The sequence below is a fragment of the Mobula birostris genome, chromosome 29 (genome assembly GCF_030028105.1).
Source record: "Mobula birostris isolate sMobBir1 chromosome 29, sMobBir1.hap1, whole genome shotgun sequence".
In the NCBI taxonomy this organism is placed as follows: Eukaryota; Metazoa; Chordata; class Chondrichthyes; order Myliobatiformes; family Myliobatidae; genus Mobula; species Mobula birostris.
In genome coordinates, this window is record NC_092398.1 from 5,035,810 (window position 1) to 5,058,792 (window position 22,983).

Below are 22,983 nucleotides of genomic sequence, written 5' to 3' on the forward strand. Positions count from 1 at the left end.
TCACTCCTCCACCCTCGCACCCCCCCGTACCCGCACTCCCCCCATACCCTCTCCCCCGTACCCTCACTCCCCCTGTACCCTCACTCCTCCACCCCTTCAGTCCCCCGTACCTTCACTCCGCCACCCCTTCGCTCCCCCTGTACCCTCGCTCCCCCGTACCCTCTCCCCCCATACCCTCACTCCCACCCGTACCTTCACTCCTCCACCCGCGCACTCCCCCCATACCCTCACTCCTCCACCCTCGCACCCCCCGTACCCGCACTCCCCCATACCCTCTCCCCGTACCCTCACTCCCCCGTACCGCCTCCCCCATACCCTCACTCCTCCACGCGCGCACTCCCCCCGTATCCTCACTCCTCCAACCCTTCACTCCTCCAACCCTTCACTCCTCCAACCCCTCACTCACCCCGTACCCTCACTCACCCCGTACCCTCACTCACCCCCGCCCCCTCACTCACCTCCGCCCCCTCACTCTTCCGCCCCCTCACTCTTCCGCCCCCTCACTCTTCCGCCCCCTCACTCCCCTGCACCCTCTCCCCCTGTACCCTCACTCTTCCACCCCCTCGCTTCCCCCATACCCTCGATCCCCTGTACCCTCTCCCCCTGTACCCCCACTTCTCCAGCCCCTCACTTCCCCCCGTGCCCTCACTCCCCCCCCCGTGCCCTTACTCCCCCTCCTATTTGCTCCCCCTGGACACACTCCCGTCCCCACTCCACCCACCCCCTAACTCCCCCATCCCCTCCCCACCTCCCTGCCCCTCACTGCCCTGCCCCCAATCGTCCTTCAATCACCCATCACCGCTCCCTCTGTACCCTCGCTCGCTCTGTACCCTCTCCCCCCATACCCTCACTCCCACTCGTACCTTCACTCCTCCACCCGCGCACCCCCCCGTACCCGCAGCCCCCCCGTACCCGCAGCCCCCCGTACCCTCTCCCCCCATACCTTCACTCCCCCTGTACCCTCACTCTTCCACCCCTCGCTCCCCCGTACCCTCCCACCATACCCTCGCTCCCCCTGTATCCTCACTACCCGACCCCCTGTCCCCCCGTACCCTTGCTGACCCTGTACCCCCGCTTCCCCGTACCCTCTCCCCCGTACCCTCACTCCTCCACACCCTCAGTCCCCCCGTACCCACTCCCCCTGTGCCCTCACTCCGCCTCCTATTTGCTCCCCCCGGACACACTCCCACTCCCACTCCACCCACCCCCTAACTCCCCCTTCCCCTCACTGCCCCTGCCCCCAATCGTCCTTCAATCACCCGTCACCGCTCCCCGTGTCCCCTCTCCCCCCCCGTACCCTCTCCCCCCCGTACCCTCACTCCTCCACCTCCTCAGTCCCCCCCCCCCCCCGGTACCCTCACTCCCTGTACCCTCTCCCCCCGTACCTTCTCCCCCTGTACCCTCACTCCTCCACCCCCTCACTCCCCCTCCTATTTGCTCCCCCGGGCACACTCCCACCCCCACTCCACCCACCCCCTAACTCCCCTGTCCCCTCCCCTCCCCCACCTCCCTGCCCTCATCCTCTCACTGCCCCGCCCGCAATCGTCCTTCAATCACCCGTCACCACTCCCCTCGCTCCCCCATCCTCACTCACCCCCTCATTCCCCCTCCTCCCCTCATTCCCTCCCCTCATTCCCTCCCCTCATTCCCTCCCCTCATTCCCTCCCCCTTCCCTCCCCCTTCCCTCCCCCTTCCCTCCCCCTTCCCTCCCCCTTCCCTCCCCCTTCCCTCCCCCTTCCCTCCCCCTTCCCTCCCCCTTCCCTCCCCCTTCCCTCCCCCTTCCCTCCCCTTCCCTCCCCTTCCCTCCCCTTCCCTCCCCTTCCCTCCCCTTCCCTCCCCTTCCCTCCCCTTCCCTCCCCTTCCCTCCCCCTTCCCTCCCCCTTTTCTCCTCTCTCCCCTCCTCCCCTCCCCACCTCTCCTCTCCCTTCCTTTCCTCTCCTCCCTCCTCTCCCCTCCCCTTTCACTCCACCCCTCCCCTCCCCATCTCACTCCACCCCTCCCCTCCCCACTCACGTGTTCTCTCCCATCAGCCTCCATCCCATTTCCCCTCGCTCTCCTCGCCGCCCCCCCACCCCCTCCTCTGTTCAACCTGACGTTTGCCGCTTTTAAAATCCATTTGTTTTCCAATTTGCAGGTAATTTATTCTCCCGGGAACTCCGTGTGCTCAGGCATCCTACGCGCCGAGATCACTCGTTGGACTCGAATTGCTAAATTACCGGCAGCCGAATGAATGGGAGAGGGAATCTGCGCCTCTCAGTGCCGCCATGTTGAGGACGGAAATCTAAACGAATGCCCAGTAAGCCACAAGTGTCTTGGCCTTCACAGAAGCACGGACCTTCCCAAGGTACAGTCTGAGTTGATCTTTGTAATTGCAGGAGCTTTGTGGCTGTCAAGACAATGAGTTGTCCGCTCAGTAGATACACCTGTTATGAGCCGTGTTGTACGACGTGGGTGATCGTGGTCTGGATTCCAGCCTTCGTAAATTTGTAGGATTTTGCCGTATGTGAACTAGTTGCCACATTCTTCATCATCATAATGCACCGTGTCATATGACATCATCATGATGCGCCATGTCATATGACATAGGAGATCATGGTCTTATGACTGTCCTTGGCAAATTTTTCTTCAGAACGTAGTTTGCCATCGCCATCTTCTGAGCAGTGTCTTTACAAGACGGGCGACCCCAGCCATTATCAATACTCTTCAGCGGTTATCTGTCTGGTGTCAGAGGTTACATAACCAGGACTTGTGATGTGCGCCAGCTGCTCGTACGATCATCCCATGATTTTATGTGATCCTGATCAGATGGGGGAAGGGGGTTGGGTGGATGCGTGGGTAAGCAGGTGATAACATTTTGCCCAAGGGTAACACGCAGGCGAGTGAAAGAAAGCAGTTCTTTGGTAGAGACATATCTCCACCCTGCTACTCCTAAACACCTAGTTGTTTATGAAAATAGCGAATCAGCCAATCATGTGACAGCAACTCAATGCGTAAAAGCTTGCAGGCATGGCCAAGAGGTTCAGTTGCTGTTCAGACCAAACATCAGAATGGGGAAGAAATGTGATCTCAGTGACTTGGACCGTGAAATGATTGTTGGTGCCAGACAGGGTGGTTTGAGTATCTCAGAAACTGCTGACCTCCTGGGATTTTCATGCACAGCAGTCTCCAGAGTTCATGGTGAACTGTGTAGGGGGAAAAGGAACAAAAACATTGAGTGAGTGGTAGTTCTGTTGGCGAGAATGCCTTGTTAATGAGAGAAGTCAGAGGAGAGTGACCAGAATGGTTCAAGCTGATAGTAACTCAGATAACCACGCGTTACGACAGTGGTGTGCAGAGGAGCATCTCTGAACAACAATACGTTGAACCTTGAAGGGGATGGGCTACAGCAGCAGAAGACCATGAACATACGATCAGTGGCCACTTTATCAGGTGCAGGAGGTTCTCATAAAGTAGCCACTGTGTGCACGCCAGTGTGGCTGCCTTGAACGTCTCCATCTTACCTGACTACTGATACTGACCTTTAACCCTTAGCGACCCACTGTTTATGTACGCAATCGTAAGATCAATTCAAATTGATCGTGAGAACCATCCGACGGCCAACAACGTTGCTAGCAAATTTTATTTATTTGTTTAGTGAGATGCTGTGAGTAACAGCCCCTTCCATCCCTTTGAGCTGCACCACCCAGCACCCCACTGATTTAAACCTAGCCTAATCACTGGACAATTTGCAATGACCAATTAACTTAACCTCACTTTTTTAATATATATTATTTCTGTTTTTGCAGGATTTTTAATCTATTCAATATGCGTGTACTGTAATTGATTTCCTTTTTTTTTCTTCTATATTATTGAACCGTTGCTGCTAAGTTAACAAATTTCACGACACATGCTGGTGATAATAAATCTGATTCTGATGAAAGAAAGTTCAAAGTAAAGTGAATTTTATTGTCGAGGTACATGTGTATCACCACCTGAAACCCTGAGACTCATTTTCCTGTGGGCTTACTCAACAAATCAATAGAATAGTAACTGTAACAGGATCAATGAAAGATCAACCAGAGTGCAGGAGACAACAAACTGTGCAAATGCAAATAGAAATAAATTGCAATGAACATCGAGAATGTGAGGTAATGAGATTCAAACAGTCCTTAAAGTGAGACCATTGGTTGTGGGAACGTCTCAATGGATGGGCAAGTGAGTGTAGTTATCCCCTATTGTACAGGAGCCTGATGGTTGAGGGGTGGTGACTTTTGAGCCTGATGGTGTGAGTCCTGAAGTTCTTGTGCTTTCTACTGGTATGTCTTTGGACTGTGCAGCACCCGGAGGAAGCCTACACACACACACGGGAGGAACGTACAAATTTGCTTACAGGGGAAAGTGAAATTGAACTCTGAACCCTAACACCCTGCACTGTAATAGCGTTGAACTTAGCACTGTGCCACTGTGGTGCCCCAAATGTAACTAGCTCGGATGGAAGATCTGGGTCAGCATGGACCAGTTGGGCTGAAGGGCCTTTCTCCATTCTGGATAACTCTATGCCTTTAAATGAGATTAAAGATGGAAAAAGTAGCTTTATTTATTATGTACAGTACATTGAAATGCTGAAGCAAACAGTGAAATGCATCATTTGCTTCACCAACCTCTGATGTGCTGGGGACGACGGGAAGTCTGGTTTCAGATGGGGCTGGTGAATCTCAACGATTTCTGGCTGGTGGCCAGTGAAACAAGGAAAACAGCTAAATACTTCGTTAATCGCTCCTTTTCCGTTAAGTGATCATCATAAGTGATAATCTGTAACTTCCCTTTGGACTTTTGGCATGGCAGAACTGGGGCGAGGCAGTGGGCCCACTGGCAAAAGGAAGGAAGACCCAAGGTTCGATTGATCTTGGCACCGGGCGAAATTGGAGAGGTCGGGTACAGGTCGAATCGAGGCAGTGGGGTCCAGGCGCCAGAGTGTATCGAGGCAACTGAACCCGATGTTTGGATGATTTAGGCGCTAGGCAGGTCAGGTTGTTGGGGCCTGAGCTGAGGAACAGGCCGGTTCAGCTCGCTGCTCCACTCTGCACTGAACTAAGGGTCTGGAGATGGACTCTCTGTGGACTTTGGTTCATTTCCCCTCTCCTGCCTTCTCCCCGTATCCCTTCATGCCCAAGAATCTATCAACCTTTGCCTTAAATATACCCACCGAGTTGGCCTCCACAGCCTCCTGTGGCAATGAATTCCACAGATTCACCACTCTCTGGCTGAAGGAGTTCTTCCTCATCTTCATTCTAAAAGGACGCCCCTCTACTCTGAGGCTGTGTCCTCTGGTCCTAGACTCCTCCACCGTAGGAGCATCCTCTCCACATCACCCTATCGAGCCTTTTCAACGTTTGACAGGTTTCAACAGGCCTGTGTGCCATTTAATGCGTCTTTGAGGTCCTGTTATATTACTTGCTTCGAGCCAGAGGGAGGAGATAGGCCGGTAGGGAGAAGAGAAGGGGTGAGAGGGTAACTAGAGTGTGGAATGAAGAAAGAGAAGGGGGGAAGGGACATAATTCCCTCTAACACTCTCAAAGTGCTGGAAGAACTTAGCAGGTCAGGCAGCCTCTATGGAAAAGAACAGACAGTCGATGTTGTGGGCCGAGCCCGTTCTTTAGGACTGAGAATGAAGGGGGAAGATGCCAGAATAAAAAGGTTGGTGGGAGGGGAAAGAGGAAGGGGAAAATTTGATTACCAGAAGGAGAAATCGATATTCATACCATCAGTTTGGTAATCACCTCTTACTCTCTGGTCCTGATGTAAGGATCACAGGCTGAAGCATTAACTGTTTATTCCTCCCCATAGATGCTGCCTGACCTGCTGAGTTCCTCCAGCTTTTTTTCAGTGTCCTGCTTAAGGTACCTAGTATTTGCAGAATCTCTTGTGTTGAAAGAACGGTACAGCTGAATGGATATTGTTCTATGGGACTGGAGTAGTTGGTGTGCTCTCTGTATGTTTGGGGAACGCTTGAGAACATTCCACCCTTTTTGCCCGAGTAGTGCATCCTGGATGTGTGGTGCTTCAGAATGCTGGGGAAAGGAAACTAAGGACTGATTCCCAAAGTAGTTGGAGAGGAAGCAGTCAAGTCAGGGCTTCTGAAAGTGAGGAAAATCAGTGATGTAGGAAGAGAAGACAGAGGGAAAGAAAGAGTATTGCGTTCAGTTCTGTCCTCCTCATTATAGGAAGGATGTGGAGGGTGCAGAGGAGATTTACCAGGATGCTGCCTGGATGAGAAAGCATAGCTTATGAGAAAAGATTGAGTGAGTTTGGTCTATTCGAAGCGAGAAAGGATAAGGAGTGACTTGATAGAGGAGTACGAGAAGGACAATTGAGTGGTGAGCGAGATACATCGAGGAAAGAAATAGCTAACAGGAGGAGGAATCATTGTCAAGTGATTGGAGGATAGTATAGGGGGAGAAAGCAGAAGTAGTATTTTTAATGAGTATGGTAGGTGCATGGAATCTGCTGGCAGGAATGGCAGTGGTGGTAGAGATAGGTATATTAGGGAAATTTAAGAAAGTTTAGGAAGGATATATCTGATGTTGTGGTGTTCACCAAGCTTGGCAATTGGCTTGCAGACATTCCATGACTGGTCGAGTGCGGTTGTTGGTGTTTCTCTCCGGGGGTGCTCGCTTTTATACAGCCCCCCCCTCGCCATTTGTTTGCCTTGGTCCAGACTAGCTACCCCTTCAGTTGACCTTGGAATTCTATTGGCGCACGTTTCTTTGGCTCTTAGGGGTTTGTAGATGGCGTCAATTTTGATGAGTTTGTTCACAGAGTTATCAGAAGAGAAACACGCTTCTAAAAGTTCTCGTGCCTGCTTCATGTTTGCCTGGGCCAGAACCTCCCCGGTGTCCCAATTTGAAGTGGTGTCCTCGGTGTTCATGTAACGGGATCAGCAACAGTGGATCATGTCTTTGAGCTACCAGCTTGTGGTCCTGTAAACGAGTTGAGAATTTACGTCCTGTCTGGCCGATGTAGTTCATGTCACAATCTCCATGGCTGCTCTGTACACAACATTGCTTTTGACGGCTGTCTTTACTGGTACCTTGGTTCTTGACACAAGCTTCCTTCAAGTCACTGTTAGTTTATGATTATGAGGACACCATGCATTAAGAAATTATACAATGTTTTTCCCGAATGATATCACAGAAACACATGACAAACTGACTTAAAAACTGACAAAAACCACATAATTATAACATATAGTTACAACAGTGCAAGCAATACTGTAATTTGATAAGATCAGACCGTGGGCATGGTAAAAGTCTCAAAGTCTCTCGGAAGTCCCATCATCCCACGCAGACGGTGAACTTCCAGCACCGCAAACTTGGCAATGCAGCATCCCGGAAGCATCCGACCACAGTCTGACTCTGAGTCCATCCGAAAACTCCAAGCCTCCGACCAGCCCTCCAACACCGATGCACCGAGCACCATCTCTGCCGAGTGCCTCGACCCCGGCCCCAGCAACAGGCAATAGGCAAAGCTGAGGATTTGGGGCCTTCCCCTCCGGAGATTCTCGATCGCACAGTAGCAGAGGCAGTGAAGCGGGCATTTCAGAAGTTTCTCCAGGTGTTCCTCCGCGCTTCTCACGTCTGTCTCCATCAAATCCAGATTGTGCACGGCCCCCTAGTTAACATATACCGATATCAATTCAGAACAGCCGCGCGCGCTGCGTCGCACCGCCATCTCCTCCCTCCTCACTTGTGAGTGATTGTGATGCCGTGAGGTTCGAGCAGTGGAGCTGTCATTTCTGAGATATTCCTGATGTAGGGCGAGGTCGCAGGTTTCACTGCGCTTTGAGAAGATCTGCGCGACCCTCTCTCCTCAGTCAACGTCTGATGAAATTCCGTGGGGTAACTGTTGTTCCGGAGCACTTTGAGTAAGTGCTTCTCTTCTCAGGCCTGAAGTTTGGTAGTGCGGCAGTGTCTTTGTGCTCCCTTAAGTAAGGTGCGGATGCAGTTTTTCCTGTGGCAGGCTGGGTGGTTGCTGTGGTAGTTTAATACTTGGTCTGTGTGTTCAGTGTGGGTCTTCAAGCTTTCATACCTCTTCCCCAACGGCAGTAAAGAGAGGTTGCCACTGAAGACCACATTTCAATGCTTGGTCCGGGTGTGTGTATCCTTCTGGTAAACAGATGTCTCTAATGTACCATCGGTCCTTCTCATGACAAGTTCATCCAGCAGTGCGAGTCAGTTCTTACTTCCTCTTTCCATTGTAAGCTTGATGTCGCTGAATATGGTGTTGATTTTGCTAAAGGTGTCCTTTATAAGGATATACGGGAGGGAAGGGTTAGATTGATTTTAGAGCAGGTTAAGGAGATAGCACAACATTGTGGGCTGAAATGCCTGTACCGTTTTAAGTTCTGTGAGAGGATTCCTTCTGGCTCGATAATGGCTAGACAAAACTGCCAACGTGTCATGGGCACCAACCTACCCGTCATCAAGGACATGTGTACGGAAATGTGTGCATCATGAAGGGTCCCAGCCAGCCTGCTCGTGGACTGCTTGTCCCACTCTCCTCAGGGAGGAGGTTATGTAGCATCCGAGCCAGGACCACCAGACTCAAAAGCAGTTACTTTCCCCAAGCCGCCGGACTGATCACTCTTCCACCCAGATAACCCACCCTACCGCAGCCCCGACCACCACGACTTTCTCACTTCCTGTCGGAGTCACCTTACATACAGACATTTGTGCCTAACGTCACTTTATGGACATACAATCAATCTATATTAGGTATCTTAGGTATTTACATTTATTGTTTTTTTTTAATTGTTCTTCATCTTGTAGTGTTGTTTTTTGTGCTGCATTGGATCTGGAGTAAAAATTATTTTCTTCTCCTTTACACTTGCATTCTGCAAATGACATTAAACAATCTTAAAGCTTGAATCGGCTGGCCCTGTTCCCTGCCTTGTGTGACTACGTGGGAGGAGGTCAATCGAATTGCCAGAGTTAATTTGACTCAGAGGAAACTCCTAATCATCTCAGAACTAGCTCCAGGATTTGCTGTGTCCTCCACCGTCTGTTGTAGAGCTTAACTGTGGTCTGCTTGAAGAGCCCTCTCAGTCGAATCTCGGTCCCCCTGAGAGGGCTTGAAATGGAATATGTCATTGAGTGCCCTTACGGGAGTTGCGTCCAGGCGGTTGCTTTCAGCCGCGACACATCTGTGATCCATCAACAACTCTGCCGTCTGACATTTCTACTTAGTTCAGTGTTAGTGGCGTCTCCTCCCTCAGGAAGTTCAGCCTTTGTGCGCTCGAGGTCAGTGCCACAAATCTATCTGTGTCTTTGCCTGGAGACGAAGTTGTTTAATATTTTCCACTCTGTCAGTGACCTTGTAGGGTTTGAGGAGCTTCAAACGAGTGATGACGACCTCCATATCTGAGGGCCCGCACTTCGCTGGGCAACTGTCTTGCAGGGCCTCTGTTTAAAGACATAGGCTAACTTTGAACATAAGAACCAACTTAGAAAACGGCCTTTTGGTTTATGAAATCTTTGCCAAACACAATGCCAAATTAAACTAGCAACACACATCAAAGTTGCTGGTGAACGCATCAGGCCAGGCAGCATCTCTAGGAAGAGGTGCAGTCGAAGTTTCGGGCCAAGACCCTTCGTCAGGACAAACTGAAAGAAGAGCTAGTAAGAGATTTGAAAGTGGGAGGGGGAGATCCGAAATGGTAGAAGAAGAGGGGGGGGGGAGGGATGGAGCCAAGAGCTGGACAGTTGATTGGCAAAAGGAATATGAGAGGATCATGGGACAGGAGGCCTAGGGAGAAAGAAAAGGGGGAAGGGGGGAGAAAACAGAGGATGGGCAAGGGGTATAGTGAGGGGGACAGAGGAAGAAAAAGGAGAGAGAGAAAAAGAATGTGTGTATATAAATAAATAACGGATGGGGTTCGAGGGGGAGGTGGGGCATTAGCGGAAGTTTGAGAAGTCAATGTTCATGCCATCAGGAACTAATTCCTCCTACCTGCCCGTAATCCATATCCTTCCAATCCCTGCATATCAAAATCAGGATTAATATCACCAACATGTGTCATGAAATTTATTGTTATGTGGCAACAGTACATTGTAGTACATAATAAAAACTGTAAATAATTATAATTATTATACATGTGTAATCATTGCCAGTGTTGATTGTCAGCATGTTATTTCCAATCAGCATAGACTTTGGACTTCCAGTGTCTACCTGTGAGACCTCCGCCGGTCAGGGTGGACCAGTGATGTTGCATCCTCGCTATCTAAATAGGCAAGCCAGGCAGTAGGATATGGAGAACAAGCCATTGCCCATGAAGCTGGCTCCCCCTCTCCACACATCTGAAGGACCCAAAGGAACGGCAGAGGCTGATACAGTTTAGCACCAGGAGTTGCCAGTCAGTGCTGAACTCAACACAGGACTGCCTTAAGGATTCCCACTCCGGATTTTTCCCTCGGGGTTTACCCCAGAAGCCTTATGCATGAGTGACTACAGCTGCAAGGCAGGGGAGTTTTGAGTTCAGAGTTTTCCATCTAGATGAGCTGCCAGCCATGACAGAGGAGCCCCATCTGCCTGAAGCGACTGGTTTTAAGGCGCCAGTAACCTGCCGTTGCCTCTTCTCCTGTCAGTAGAAACTGTTCTCCCAGGCTTAATAGCTAAGCCATACATGAAGGCCGGGAGCTGGACTTGGTTGTCAGAGGCTACTTGAGGCGCACGGCTTTGGGAGCATTTAATAGGTAGTGGGAGTTTGTCCGCATTACCACCCCTGGCTGTAATAACCTTCAGGAACCGGTACCTTCCTAAAGGGTTCTTAAATGCCACCGTTGTACTTTCCTCCACCACTACCCTGGCTGCTGGTTTCATCTGTCTACCACCCCCTGGCGCGAAAGAAAACTAAGATGAGAAACGACTTGGTGATCTATCAGTGGAATCAATGATTCTGGCACACACCTGTGCATACCTTTAAACACCTCCACCTCCAACCCCACCCCGAAATTGGTCCCTGCAGCCCTGCCAGCTACGCCGCCCAGCAAACACCGATTTAGCCCTGATCGCGGGACAATTTACAACGACCGATCAGTCTACCAACTGATGCATCGTTGGACTCTGGGAGGAAACTGGAGAAACTCTACATGATCACGGAGAGAGTGTACAAACTCCTTACAGGCCGAGGCAGGGATTGAATCTGGGTAGCTGGTGCTGTAAAGCGTTGTGCTAACCACTACGCTACCGTGCCACTAATCAACCTACAGTTTTCTTCCCAGACAGTTGTGTTTGTTGAATTGTGGCCCCAGCTTCCCGAGAATTTTTACATTGTCCTTGGATAGCTTTGCCCCCTTTGGAACCATTGGCCTTTCTAACAGGATTAAACTAGCTCGGGGCCTAGGACTGGAGGTCAGAGGCCTAGAGGCGGCCTGTGATGGGGCTGGGAGGCCTGTCTGTGTGGGTGGGTGGGTGGGAGAGCAGGTTAAGGGGCTTGTTTTGTTGTTGTTGCTGTTGTTGTGAGTCCTTCTGCTGAACATGGTGGGCCAGAATGTGTGGGCATTTGGGGGCAGCCCCCAGCATATCCTTAAGTTGTGGTTGTTAATGCAAATGGTACATTTCATTGTATGTTTTGATGTATCTGAAAATAAATCTAAATCTGAGTTTTCCAACTTTGACCATTATCTTCATTTCGTCCCATGCTAATCTTTTGACTCTGTTATCCCTGTGCTTTGTTTCTTCTTTCAACTCTATTAAAAAGGATGTGCTGACACTGCAGGGGGTTCATGAAAGTGATTCTGGGAGTCAAATGGGAAGCATTTGATGGCTCTGGGCCTCTACTCACTGGAATTCAGAAGAATGAGGGGTGACCTCAATGAAACTTATCGAATGTTGAAAGGTCTTGATAGAATGGATGTGGAGAGGACGTTGGGGGAGTCTAAGACCAGAGGACACAGCCTCAGAATAGAGGGGCGTCCATTTAGACTGGAGATGAGGAATTTCTTGAGCCAGAGAGTGGTGAATCTGTGGGATTTGTTGCCACAGGTGGCTGTGGAGTCCAGGTCTTTGGGTAATTTTTTAGGCAGAGGTTGATAGATTCTTGATTAGTCAGGGCCTGAAGGGATACGTGGAGAAACCAGGAGACTGGGGCTGAGAGGGAAAATGGATCAGCCATGATGAAATGGCAGAGCAGACTCGATGGGCCAAATGACCTAATTCTGCTCCTATAAATTCAGTTATGTATAATTACCTCACTGCTGATGTACCATGGGATCCTGCCTTTGCAAAAATTATTCTGGATTCAAGATTATTTAATGCCATTTCCAGTGCACACATGCAGAGGAGAGCAAAATAATTGTCCTAAATTGTGTTAAATCAGCAAGACAAGCATGATACAGTATCAGAATCGGGTTTAATATCACCGGCATATTTTGTGAAATTTATAGTGAGGTAGTGTTAATTGGTTCAATGCCCATTCAGAGATCAGACGGCAGAGGGGAAGAAGCTGTTCCTGAATCATTGAGTGTGTGCCTTCAGGCTTCTGTACCTCCTTCTGGGTGGTAGCAATGAGAAGGGGGCATGTCCTGGGTGATCATTAACAAGAGCATTAGCACACAAGATTTGCCATTGGCAGTGGAGACTTGATTGGCCAAATGACCCAATTCTGTCCTATGTCTTACGGCTTTACGGTCAATATGGACACCACAGCCATCAAGGAAATGAGAGTTCATTTGATGGAAGACGTGTTCAAAGAGAATGCTTTTAATAAAACTCTTAAAAAGATGAGGGAATCAGGGATGGAGAAATTTGAGGACAGATTAGGCACCCTACAGCAAAGTACAGGCCCTTCAGCCCGCAATGTTGTGCCAGCCCTTTAAACAACTCTATGATCAATGTAACACTTCCTTCCCACTTAGCTCTCCACTCTTCTTTCATTGTGTACCTATCTAAGAGTTTCTTAAATATCCCTGATGTATTTGCCTCTGCCAGTACCCCTGGCAGCACATTCCACGCACCACCATTTAAAAAAAAAATCTACCCCTGACATCGCCCCTGTACTTTCCTCCAATCTCCTTAATATTATGCCCTCTGGTTTTGGTCACTTCCACCCTGGAGAATTGTTGCTGGCTATCCACTGGATCGAAGCCTTCCCAACCTGGGTTCCGTGGACCCCTCCGTTAATGGTAGGGGTCCATAGCATATAAAAAGATTGGGAACCCCTGGATGGTCATGAAGTGGCCCATACTTATGTGAATTGTACTTGACTGTGGGGAGCATCAAGTTTGAGGAACTCTGCAGTTCAATCATCTTGCAGCTTTCTTGTGTCATCCCCTCTCTCACCCGCCTTCCCCATCACCTGGTTCACCTATCACCCAGGAACTTGTACTCCTCCCCCTGCCTTCTACCCCCTTCCTTTCCCAGGATTGCCCAGGATCCCTTAATATCCAAAAACCGGTTGGACTTTTCCTTTAATATTCATTGTGGTTGAGCCTCCAGAGGCCAAGGATGGTTCGAAATAAGCTGCAGAGAGCTGTAAGCTCAGTCAGCTCCATCACGGGCACTAGCCTCCCCAGCATCCAGGACATCTTCTAAGAGAGGTGCCTCAAAAATGGGTGCGTCCATCATTAAGGACCCCACCACTCAGGATGTGCCCTCTTCTCATCGCTACCATCAGGGAGGAGGTACAGGAGCCTGAAGACCCCTCTTCTCATCACTACCATCAGGGAGGAGGTACAGGAGCCTGAAGGCCCCTCTTCTCATTACTACCATCAGGGAGGAGGTACAGGAGCCTGAAGACCCCTCTTCTCATCACTACCATCAGGGAGGAGGTACAGGAGCCTGAAGGCCCCTCTTCTCATTACTACCATCAGGGAGGAGGTACAGGAGCCTGAAGGCCCCTCTTCTCATCACTACCATCAGGGAGGAGGTACAGGAGCCTGAAGGCAGACATTCAACGATTCAGGAACAGCTTCTTCCCCTCTGCCAATGGACATTGAACCCATGAGCACTACCTCACTACTTTTTTTATTACTATTTTTGCACTACACATTTAATTTAACTATTTAATATCTATATACTTAAGTAATTCTTTTTCTCTATTATGTATTGCTGCCGCAAAGACAACAAATTTTGCAACATATGCTGGAGATATTAAACCCAATTCTGATTCCTTTCAAAAATTCAACAATCATTTGATAATAAAATCACTTTTTATTTCTTTGCTGAATGGCCAACATTTCAAATCCACTTGGATAAGTAGATGGGTAAAAAAGGTTTAGATCAGGGATTCTCAACCTTTTTTATGCTGTGGACCAATACCATTAAAAGGGGTCTGTGGACCACAGGTTGGGAACCTCTGACTTAGAGCAATTTGGGCCAAATGGATCTAGCATAAATGGGCATCTTGGTTGACAGAAACAAGATGGGCTGAAGGGCCTGTTTCTATGTTGTATGACTGTAACTCTCTGGCTCTCCTGATTTACTGACTCCATTTGAGATGATAGACCCAGGAATGAAAGGGTTATCATATGAGGAACTCTTGATGGCTCTGGATCTGCGGAATTCAGAAGGATGAGGGGCGATCTGATGGAAACCTTTCAAATGTTGAAAGGCCTAGACAGAGTAGATGTGGAAAGGATGTTTCCCATGGTGGGAGAGTCTAGGACACGAGGGCACATCTTCAGAATGTAGGAGCACTCTTTCAAAACAGAGATGCAGAGAAATTTCTTTAGCCCGGTGAATTTGTGGAATTTGTTGCCACATGCACCTGTGGAGGTCAGGTCATTGGGTGTATTTAAGGCAGAGATTGATAGGTTCTTGATTGGACATGGCATCAAAGCTTACGGGGAGAAGGCCGAGAACTGGGGTTGAGGAGGAGATTAAAAAAAAGGATCAGCCATGATTGAATGGTGGAGCAGACTTGATGGGCCAGATGGCCTAATTCTGCTTTTATGTCTTATGGTCTGATGGTGAATTCAGTAAGGAATGAAATCTTGAAGAACTGAAATCTATTTCAATCTAGGCAGCTAAAATAACCTGTTACAAATCTGTTTCATTAACACTACCATCAGTTTGTGAAGAGAGACACCTTCACGGCTTGGAATTGTCAAATTGTGCAGAAATACAGTGGTTCTTCTAAGGCAGGGGTTCCTGTTGTGTATTTAATATTTAAGTAATATATGAGTAATCTTATTGGTTGATTAAGCTTTCTTGTTCATATAAATATTCATTACAGGATATATGTTCAAATACGTGAATCGCATTTGTCATCATGCTACCACGTGATACGTGCGCGCCTCGCTTAAAGGAAAGGAGAAGCTAGACCCTCATTAGAGGTTAATTTGCAGGTTGAGTCAGTGGTGAGGAAGGCAAATTCATTTTGAGAGGACTAGAATAGAAAAGCAAGGATATAATGTCAAGGCTTTAATAAAGCACTGGTGAGACCTCACGAGTACTGTGAGCAGGTTTGGGCCCCTTAAATGAGGAGCTGAGGTAGGAGAGTGCTGAAAGGACGTTCACGGAAGTGATTCTGGGATTGAAAGGCTTGTCATGTGAGGAGCGTTTGATGGCTCTAGGTCTGTACTCACTGGAATTCAGCAGAATTAAACCTATTGAATGTTGAAAGGGCTCAGTAGGGTGGATGTGGAGAGGATGTTTCCTGTGGTGGGGGAGTCTAAGACCAGAGGACACGGCCTCAGAATAGAGAGGAGTCCTTCTAGAATGGAGATGAGGAATTTCTTTAGCCAGAGACTAGTGAATCTGTAGAATTCGTTGCCACGGGCACCTGTGGAAGCCAAGAAATTGGGTGTCCTTAAGGCAGAAGTTAGTAATTCCCGATTAGTCAGGGCATGAAGGGCTACGGGGAGAAGGCAGGAGATTGCAGCTGAGAGGGAAAATGGATCAGCCATGATGAAATGGCGAAGCAGTGTTGATGGGCCAAATGGCCAGATTCTGTTCCTATATCTATGGTCAAATTTTGGACTCCCGTGTCTTCCTTTGAATTAGTTTAATGTTTTGAAGTTACCAAACGTAACATGGGTGACGGGTGTATTTTTTAAACAAACCTGAGCCCAGCGAGAAGTTACAAAACAGAACAGTTCCCAGCCTTTTTTATGCCATAGCGCCTTGCTATTAACTGAGGGGTCCATGGACCCCAGGTTGGAAAACCTGGTTCTAAAAGAGTTCCCTCATTTGTCTTACTTTTGCTGTCTTTATGCATTCAATTCTTTATGTATTTACCCTGCTACCCTTGAAAGTTTCTGTTCTTTCAGACAGCACGTTTTGTGATCACTTTCCTGTTCTTTTGCTAGTTATCTTAAATCAGTCCCATCTGGCCGTGGTCACAGGAAGCAATTTCATGACCCCTCATGATTTTGAACCCTCCTGTCAAATCCCATCTTGGAACAGCTCCTGATTCTCCAGACTCCCAGGTAATTGCGTGATTCTGTGCTCCTTCACAAAGAAATCATTTAACACGAGAGAGGGCCATCACTGCTGGAGCCTGCTTCACCGCGAGGTGCATGTTGGATGGGGGAAAGGGGGAAGAGGTCCTCTACTATGAGTATAGGGGGTTGGGGAAGAGGCTGAAGAGAAGGACCTCCAAGGGAATAATGCAGACATGAGGAAAGCTGCAGATGCTGGAAATTCAAGCAGGCTGGGAGACTGCTTCGCTGAACACCCACGCTCTGTCCGCCAGAGAAAACAGGATCTCCCAGTGGCCACACATTTTAATTCCACGTCCCATTCCCATTCTGATATGTCTATCCACGGCCTCCCCTACTGTTAAGATGAAGCCACACTCAGGTTGGAGGAACAACACCTTATATTCCGTCTGGGTAGCCTCCAACCTGATGGCATGAACATTGACTTCTCAGACTTACGCTAATGCCCCGCCTCCCCTTCTTACTCCATCCCTTATCTAGTTATCTATTATTTTTTCCTTTTTTTTTTCTCCCTCTGTCCCTCTCACTATAACTCCTTGCCCATCCTCTGGGCTCTCCCCTCCCCCCTTTTTTCCTCCCTAGGCCTCCTGTCCCATGATCCTCTTCTTTCTTCAGCCTCGTATCCCTTTTGCCAAGCAACTTTCCAGCTCTTAGCTCCATCCCTCCCTCTCCTGTCTTCTCCTATCATTTCGGATCTCCCCCTCCCCCTCCCACTTTCAAATCTCTTACTACCTCTTCTTTCAGTTAGTCCTGACGAAGGGTCTCGGCCCGAAACGTCGACTGCACCTCTTCCTAGAGATGCTGCCTGGCCTGCTGCGTTCACCAGCATTTTGCGTGTGTTCCAAGGGAATAATCTCTGGATTACTCCCAGTACCACATGCTGGGAAGGGCGAGAATTGGATGAATGAGTGGTCGATGAAGTCGTGCAGGGGTCAGGGTATCAGACTTTTGGAGATTGGGATCTGTTCTGGGGAAGGTACGACCTGTTCATAAAGGATGGGTTACACCTGAACCCAAGAGGGACCAATATCCTTGCAGGCAGGTTTGGTAGAGCTGTGGGGCAGGATCTAAACTAAGTTGGCAGGGGGATGGGAATGCTGAGGATAGGGTTGTTGGTATACAGGTAGATGCAGCGTGTAGTGAGACTGTAATCAAGGTCAGATAGATAATTGGGCAAAATTGCAGTCAGTAAGATGAGTTGAAGTGTAAATTGAAAGGAGTGGTGGACAGACTTAAGGTGTTGTATTTGAATGTACACAGTATATGGAATAAGGTAGATGATCTTGTAGAGCAGTTGGAGATTGACGGGTATCAAGTTATAGGCATCACTGAGTCATGGCTGAAAGAAGGTCAGAGTTGGGAGCTTAACATCCAAGGATACACCTTGTATCGAGAGCATAGGCAGGGGGTGGGATGGCTCTACTGGTTAAAAATGAAATCAAATCCTTCTAAAGGTGTGATATAGGATTGGAAGTTGTAGAATCCTTGTGGGTAAGGTTGATAATCTCCAAGGATAAAAAGACTCTGATGTGAGTTATATCCTTTTGGTATCTGATCTGAACAGTAGTCAGGATGTGGGGTATAAATTGCAAAGAGAAATAGAAAAGGCATGTAATAAGTACAATGTTACAAAAGTCATGGGGGATTTCATTATGCAGGGAGATTGGGAAAATCAGGCTGGTGCTAGATCTCCAGAGAGGGAATTTGTGGAGTGCCTATAAGATTTTTTTGTTAGAGCAGCTTGTGGTTGAGCTCACTAGGGGAAAGGCAATTAGGATTTGGGTGTAATGTAATGAACCAGATTTGATTAGGGAGCTTAAAGTAAAGGAACCCTTAGGAGACGGTGATCATAATATGATAGAATGCACCCTGCAGTTTGAGGGAGAGCTGCTAAAGTTGGATATATCGATATTGCAGTGGAGTAAAGAGAATTACAGAGGCATGAGAGAGGTGCTGGCCAAAGCTGATTGGAAGAGTTCACTAACAAGGATGACAGCTCAACAGTAATGGCTGGAGTTTCAGGGGGAAATTTGGAAGGTGCAGGAATGATACATCCCGAAGATGAAGTAGTATTCTAAAGGGAAAACGAGGCAACTGTGGGTGATAAGGGAAGTCAAAGACAGCATAGAAGCAAGAGAGGCCATATAATATAACAAAAACTAGTGGGGAGGTCAAGGATTGCAAAGCTTTTAAAAACCAACAGAAGGTAACCTTAAGCAGTGAAAAGATGAAATATGAAGATAAGCCAGCCAGTAATATAAATGAAGATACCAAAAGGATATAAAGAGGAAGAGAGAGGCGAGAATGGATGTTGGACCGCTGAAAATGGCGCTGGGAGAAGCATTAATGGGTGAGAAAGAAATGGCAGGCAAACTTAAGTATTTTGCATCAGTCTTCATTGTGGAAGACACCAGCAATGTGCCAGAAATTCGAGAGTGTCAGAGGCAGAAGTGAGTGCCATTGCTATTATGAAGGAGAAGGTACTTGGCAAGCTGAAAGGCCTAAAGGTAGGTAGGTCACAAGGAGCAGATGGTGCTCACCCCAGGGTAGCTGAAAAGATTGTGGAGGCATTAGTAATGATCTTTCAAGAATCACTAGATTCTGGAATGGTTCCAGAAGACTAGAAAATTGTAAGTGTCACTCCACTCTTTAAAAAGGGAGGGAGGCAGAAGAAAGGAAATTATAGGCCAGTTGCCTGACTTCAGTGGTGGGGAAGATGTTGGAGTCCATTATTAAGAATGAGGTTTTGTGGGACTTGAAGATGCTGATAAATCTGGCCTTGGTCAGTATGATTTGCTGATAAATCTGGCCTTGGTCAGTATGATTTCCTTTTAAGTGAAAATCTTGTCAGAGTCAGAATCAGAATCCTTTATTATCACCAAGTATGTGGACAGATACAGTGAATTTGATGCCAGTTTCCCTGAGCTCTCACTGTACAGAATCAAAAAGCAAACAAAACAATAGTGCAAATAATCGTGAACTATATACAATGAGGTATACCTGTGTATGTACAGGTGGACTCAGTTTATAATAGACTAAAATTCAAGTGTTCATAAGACTGATGGCATACGGAAAGAAGTTGTTCTTGTACCTATTTGTCCTGGCATACAGTGATCCAAAGCACCTAACAGAAGGAAGGAGTTGGAACAGGTGATGTCCAGGGTGTGATGGATCTACAATGATGCTGCTTGCTCGCTTCCTGACTCTAGATGCAGTCTGTCCTGTGGATCAGTGGATATTGTGTACTTGTATTTTCAGAAGGCCTTTGCCAAGGTGCCACACATGAGGCTGCTTGACAAGGTAAGACCCTATGGTATTACAGGAAGGATACTAGCATGATAGAAGATCGCCTGACAGGAGGGAATAAAGGGGGCCTATACTCTTGGCTGCTGTTGACTAGTGGTGTTCCACAGGGGCTTCTTTTCACATTATATGTCAATGATTTGGATAACGAAGTTAGTGGCTTTGTGGCCAAGTTTGTAGACGATACAAAGGTGGATGGAGGGGCAGGTATTGTTGAGGAAGCAGGATGTCTGCAGAAGGATTTGGACAGATTGCCAGAATGGGCAAAGAAATGGCAGATGGAATATAGTGTCAGGTAGTGTATGGTCGTGCATTCTGGTAGGAGGAATAAAGGCGTAGACTATTTTCTAAAGGAGGAGAAAACTGAAAAAAAATTAGAGGTGCAAAAGGAATTGGAAGTCTTTGTTGCAGGATTCCCTAGGGGTTAACTTGCAGGTTGAGTTGGTGGTGAGGAAGACTAATGCAATGTTATTAGTTTTGAGAGGACCAGAATATAATAACAAGGATGTGATGCTGAGGCTTTAAGAGGCATTAGTCAGACCATACCTGGAGTATTGTGTGCAGTTTTGGGCCCCTTACCTAAGGAAAAGGTGTGCTGGCATTGGAGAGGGTCCAGAGGAGGATTATGGGAATTATTTCAGGAAGGAAGGGGTTAATGTCCAGCATGAGGAGCATTTGATGGCTCTGGGCCTGTGCCAGCTGGAACAGAACCTGGTTTGCTGTAACAGCGCTAAGCAAACCGGTATGCCACCATGTTGCTACATGATTTGGGAATTGTGTTTTGTCCACATAGTCCTGTATTCTTCTATATAGTAAAAAAAAAAGGTCATTTTCATTGAAACAGTCCACGAGCAGCGTGGGTGGGATCCTTCATGATGCTACTGGCGCTTTCCTGGCACCTGTCTGCTCACATGTCCTTGGTGGCAGGTGGGCTGGTGGCAGTGGTGCAGGCATTTACAAGAAAGATAACGAAATACAATAGAACCCAAGAAAATTTTGTACATAAAGACTGAGAAACAACCAAATGTGCTAAAGATTGCAGACTGTGCAACTTAAAAAAAACAGGAATATTCATCATTTAACACCTTTGAAATGGCCTTGCGTGACTTTATCATTGGAAGCACCAATGCCTTGAAACGTAAAATCCTACGAAAAGTAGTGCATTTGGCCCAGTGCCACACAGGTAAAGCCCTCCCCACCACAGCACACATCTACGTGAACGCTGTTGCAGGAAAGCAGCATCCATCATCAGAGATCCCCACCACCCAGGCCGTGCTCTGTTCTCACTGCTTCCATCGGGAAGGAGGTACAGGAGCCTCAGGACTCGCACCACCATGTTCAGGAGCAGTTACTACCTCTCAACCATCAGGCCCTTGAACCAAAGGGGCTAACTTCACTCAAATTCACTTGCCCCGTCATAGAAATGTTCCCACAACCTCTGAACTCTCTTTGAAGACTCTTTATCTCACATTCTCGATATTTATTGCTATTTATTTATACTTGCATTTGCACAGTTTGATGTCTTCTGCACTCTGGTTGATCTTTCATTGATCCTGTTATAGATACTATCCTATAGATTTGCTGAGTATGCCCACAGGAAAAGAATCTCAGGGTTGTATATGGTGACATGTATGTACTTTGATAATAAAATTTATTTTGAACTTCATCCATAAATGATGTTTTGAAATTCATTCAAACATATATGACATAAAAATAAAATTTTAAAGACATTTATTCAAAAAAAAATATTATATAAGATTAATTCACCTGCATTTTATCTTTTCCCGAAGAATTAGTGATTCCTTTAAATGGACGAAGTGGTCTTCTGAAGGACTTGACCATTGTTCCTCCTCTGGGTTTTATTAGGTCCAGTGGTGAAGAAGGAGGTTGGTCTGGAGTTCAGAGTTTTTGTAAACTTATTAAAAATGTTATTAAGAGATGTAGTACGGTATGAATCCCTTCCAGTCCAATGAGCCCATGCCACCTAATTACACCCTTGTAACCAGTTAATCTAATAACCCTTATGTCCAATGGCCCATATACTGAAGTGACTGAACCCAATGGTTGGATGATGATTTAGGCACCGGGGTGGATTGAAAAGGTCCGGTTGTCAGAGCCCGGGGCCAGGATTTGGCCTGTTCAGCTCGCGACTCCGCTCTGCGCTGACCTCAGAGTTATTGAAACATAGAAAACCCACAGCACAATACAGACTCTTTGGCCACAAAACTGTGCCAAACATGTCCTTACTTTAGAAATTATCTAGGGTTACCCATAGCCCTCTATTTTTCTAAGCTCCATGTGTCTATCCAGGAGTCTCTTAAAAGACCCTATCGTATCCACCTCCACCACCGTCACTGGCAGCCCATTCCACACACTCACCACTCTCTGTGTAAAAAAACAACAACATTCTCATAAGGCATGCTCCCCAATCCAGGCAACGTCCTTGTAAATCTCCTCTGCACCCTTTCTATGATTTCCATATCCTTCCTGTAGTGACGCGACCAGAACTGAGCACAGTACTCCAAGTGAGGTCTGGCCAGGGTCCTATATAGCTGCAACATTACCTTTCAGCTCTTAAACTCAATCCCACGATTGATGAAGGCCAATGCACCGTATGTTTTCTTAACCACAGAGTCAATCTGCGCAGTAGCCTTGACTGTCCTATGGACTTGGACTACAAGATCCCTCTGATCCTCCACACTGCCAAGAGTCTTACCATTAACACTATATTCTGTCATCATATTTGACCTACCAAAATGAACCACCTAACTCTTATCTGGGTTGAACTCCATCTGCCACTTCTCAGCCCATTTTTGTGACCTATCGATGTCCTGCTATAACCTCTGACAGTCCTCCACACTATCCACAACACCCCCAACCTTTGTGTCATCAGCAAATTTACTAACCCATCCCTCCACTTCCTCATCCAGGTCATTCATAAAAATCACGAAGAGTAGGGGTCCCTGAATAGATCCCTGAGACACACCACTGGTCACCGACCTCCATGCAGAATATTTAGGGAAGGACTCCCGTTGTGGACTTTAGTCCAGAATGCTATTTGCTCGCGTTTATCGTTTGCGTGGATTTTTTTCTCTCTGCTCATTCGGTGTTAGATAACCTTTTCAAAAATGGGTTCTTCTGTGTTTCCTTGCTTCATGGCAGCCTGTTAGGAGATGAATCTCAAGGTTCTGTAGTGTATGCATACTTTGATAATAAATGTACTTTGAGCTTCTGGCCCAATGAGCCCAATTGCACCCGTGTG

At 47.6% G+C, this 22,983-nt stretch overlaps 1 protein-coding gene across 1 annotated transcript in view; it reads left to right on the top strand.

Annotated features, from left to right (window-relative positions):
* Positions 1–2,254: 2,254 nt before the first annotated feature.
* Positions 2,255–22,983, top strand: part of LOC140189928 (polycomb protein SCMH1-like) — a 219,880-nt gene continuing 199,151 nt past the window's right edge. Inside the window, exon 1 of the mRNA XM_072246274.1 lies at positions 2,255–2,344. The gene's annotated coding sequence lies outside the window, so the exon portion shown is untranslated. The remainder of the gene's footprint in view (positions 2,345–22,983) is intronic.